Source organism: Priapulus caudatus, unplaced genomic scaffold (assembly GCF_000485595.1).
Source record: "Priapulus caudatus unplaced genomic scaffold, Priapulus_caudatus-5.0.1 Scaffold424, whole genome shotgun sequence".
Lineage (NCBI taxonomy): Eukaryota > Metazoa > Priapulida > Priapulimorpha > Priapulimorphida > Priapulidae > Priapulus > Priapulus caudatus.
The window spans coordinates 143,382-147,511 of NW_014577485.1; positions in this window are offsets into that span (position 1 = coordinate 143,382).

The window sequence follows — 4,130 nt, forward strand, 5'->3', positions numbered from 1 at the left end:
TAGATAGATAGATAGATAGATAGATAGATAGATAGATAGATAGATAGATAGATAGATAGATAGACAGATAAATAGATAGATAGATAGATAGATAGCTAGATAGATAGATAGATAGATAGATAGATAGATAGATAGACAGATAAATAGATAGATAGATAGATAGATAGCCAGACAGATAGATGGATGGATGGATGAATGGATAGGTAGATGGGTGGATGGTTGGTGTGTGTGTGCGTGCGTGTGTGTGCGTGCGTGCGTGCGTGCGCGCGCGTATATGTGTAAGCTTACGTTATCAGGTGCTCCACACACAGAAGCAGAGAGCCGGGCGCGGCGAGCGCCATGGTAACGCGTGTCAAACCATTCATCTATAATTCATGATCTCGGGTTCCATAACCTTCCTCCAATAGTGATTGCATCGCAGAACATCACACAGGCGAAGGCGGCAAACAATGCGTACTAATAACACGGTGTTCTCACAGAGGTCCCTTGTGGATTCAACCTAGTAACGAGTATATATGCTCATGCCCTAGTGAGATATCTCGCTCATGATGCGGTATATTACGTCGGTGCTACAAAAGAAACGTGGATGAATGGATTGCGCAACACCTATCAAGCTTATATAAAGTAATTTGGCAGGAATACCTTATTTTTATCCAGTGCCTACGCATAATGCAATATACTATACGGCATTCGTTAACCTGCAATTTTTGTTGAAGTAAAAATACACGTAGCCCTACAGTTCAACGTTTCTTCCTGAAATATGCCATGCCATTATTAGATGCCATGCGCGGATTAATAAGCGCGCCATGCGTTTACCACACTATACGTATACATCTACTACGCGTGCGCGTGGTGTTGCAACCGATGAGTCTATCGTATTTGGATAGCGCCACGTGATATTTCGACCCGGATCTATAGAGCCGTGTAGACTCACGCTGCGTCAGACCACATCTCATCATGGTTGATTCACTCTATCTTTATAATACCTATATGCACACGCACGCACGCACGCACGCACGCACGCACGCACGCACGCACGCACGAAAATACATATATATACAACACACACAGTGCATATATATATATATATATATATATATATATATATCGATAATATCTGGAGCACGCTAACGTATTACTGAATCGTTCGAATACAGCGAGAGCGGTTATAACTTTAGCAACCGTGTGGGAAATCAATCAGTCTGCTAATATCGATAATCACGTATCGAAAATACGCGCCCGACACGCGATGCCTTTATAACGTATAGATCGCACCTATATGCAGACGATGATGACTCATTAATCTAGTCTACATAAGTAATTACACATATGTAACTTCTCGCGGAGTCGTTCTCGCTAGATATTAATCTATAACGATGCGTGGATCCATATTGCAGAGGTTGTTAGCCCCCTCAGGAGTTAGCTTTGTTGTATACCTCGTACTGGAGGCGGCCGGGTGGTATAGGTGAATTATTTATCCTGCGGGGAACTTGTTGACAAAACAAGCTCCCCTCTGCACCCTGCGAATCCCACCGCTCGCTTTGTGCGAGACAACGGCCGCCTAGCATCTGTCTAAACACACGGACCGCACGTATGAATGAATGCCATCGAATTATGATCGGAAGCGGAGTGGCTGAAGAGCTGCGCGTGTTACAGACCCATAGCATAACAGGGGTGAAGCAGGCTATATAATGCCGGTGTTCACACGCGCGCGGTCATATACACTGTTGCCATTGTGCGTATTGTCTTTTGTCCGCGGCGAGGTGTCATCAAGCAACAGATGTGAGGACGACAAACACGACGTAAAATAGACATAAAGAGCCTATAATATTATCATAAGCTGCGTGCATCAGCAACGCGTGGCCTGTGTCTGTTGCGAATATGGTCTAAGCACGTGCATAGGCAGCGTATATGTGCAATATTCACGGTATGTAATCCATTTTCATTATTCTGTATGGTTCTTAATTTCTACGTACGCGGGCTATCGTCGAACCCTTGATTATTGTCGGAAACCTTATTCTATGGATTTAGCGTATACAGCGCTAATATTTCCTATTAAAAAGCTATATGTGCTGTTTAAACCTACGCAGCAGCTTATATGAAGTTACCATAAATATACGCTTGCCTCAGTAAAATGTGTTGGTGTTGAGCTGTTTTAGATTATCCGAATTATTGATGATTGATGATTGGTTTGAATATTTGCTTATTGGTGATTAGCTGATTAAATTTTAGTTATTAATTAGTAATCGGGTTGTTTGTATCTCAGTGATCCATTGGGCATGCTCAGCCTTATAAATATGTAATAATTCATTTATTATCGATAATTATAATAATAATAATTGTTTATTTTAAATATCTCATATTTTTATGTTAATATAAAGGTAATAAAACGATATTGTATATTTATCGCTTCATTTATTCAAACATTACCATCGATAATACATGGACACAGAAATCCGCCCACTTTTAGTTATTATTAGGCCTATACTCAAGCCTAGGTCTTTGGTCTAGGCTCATGCACTTGGCTTTGCTAAGATGATGAAATCACACGTGAGTACAGGTTAATTAGGTCAGTGGTTGGGAGAGTAGAGCGTTGCTCAACTTCTAGTTCGCGATTATTCATCGAAACACTTTCAATCGCATGGTTATATGAACTGAACAGCGCTTATGTTTACTATAGACACCGTTCCTATAGCTACCAGGTGACGGTTCGCTTTACGTCAAGCTATCCAGGTGCGAAGATGGAAATGCGTAGATAGACAGGGAAGCCTTACTAGAGCATTACCTATAAAGTGCTCCACTCAAAATTATCCACACGATGTCGCAGCAGATGGTAAACACTCCCGATATACAAAGACGAGTACAGGACGTATATAAAGGACTAACCATCGAACGCATTATAAAATAATGACGTTTCTCGCTGATTTAATGCGAGTTTTACGATGATGCAATGATGGCTGCATCGCGGAGCATAAATCTTTCATAACGAAATGTTAATTAAAGCAGAATGTTGTTGAATTCATTAAGCGTTCCCATGACAATATCGAGCGAATTTCACGACTCTGGCTTTATTGATAAACAGAAACTGGATATAATCACACTGCAATAGGTCTCCCACCACCACCACCGGCCCTTGCCGAGAAAGATTTAGTGGTATTCAAACGACTGTGTTGAGTCAGTTTCGAGTAGGCATGCAGTGGTGCCCACCAAATGACAGGCCTCTTGTCCGCGTGCAGCGTGTAATTACTACGAACTATAAACTACTAAGCTTCCACTAATTGCCGACTATTTGTCCGACCATATAATACTTCGGGTCATTGTCGCTAGAGGTCGTACTCGTTAAGGCATGCTCACATTGCCTTCATGTAACCATAAATCTATAATCTACGCACACTATTACCGAGCGTGACGAAGTGTTCATAACGAAGGTTAAAATGTCTATAATCGAGTGAAGCGACATGCAAACACGTTAATTCTTATAGTGGCACACGAGTAGCTCGACGCTTTTGTCGCGTGAATTAATTTTTTCACGTGAACTCTATTGAATTGTGAGGCATGCGCAACAGTGTGTTGCTTAAATTAATGTGTGTGTGTGTGTGTGTGTATTTGTGTGACACACACTACCAGGGTGCAACAGCTGCAGTTAACAACAGATTAATTAATGCGCCTCTGCTGAACACGCATCGTGTTTTCCCACTTTCCTATACCATCAGCGAAGCGATATACGTTGTGGTATCGCCCATCGCTGCCCCGTATATCATTGTCTCTCGTTTACATATCGTATATCATATGTTCGTTTCGTTTATGTTTGTTATGTTCGTTATGTTCGTTATGTTCGTTATGTTCGTTATGTTCGTTATGTTCGTTATGTTCGTTATGTTCGTTATGTTACGTTTATGTTCGTTTATGTTCGTTATGTTCGTCGATATGTTCATATCGTTTACATATCGTATACATATGTTTACATCTCTCGTATATCATTGTCTCTCGTTACCCATGCCCAAATACACAACTTATACCAGCACAACATCACCACTACCCACTAGCTTTTGTACTAGCGTATCATCAGCTAACTCTTACCTGTGTGTTATCATCTTACGTTTTCCGGTATATAACGTATGCGTTAATGC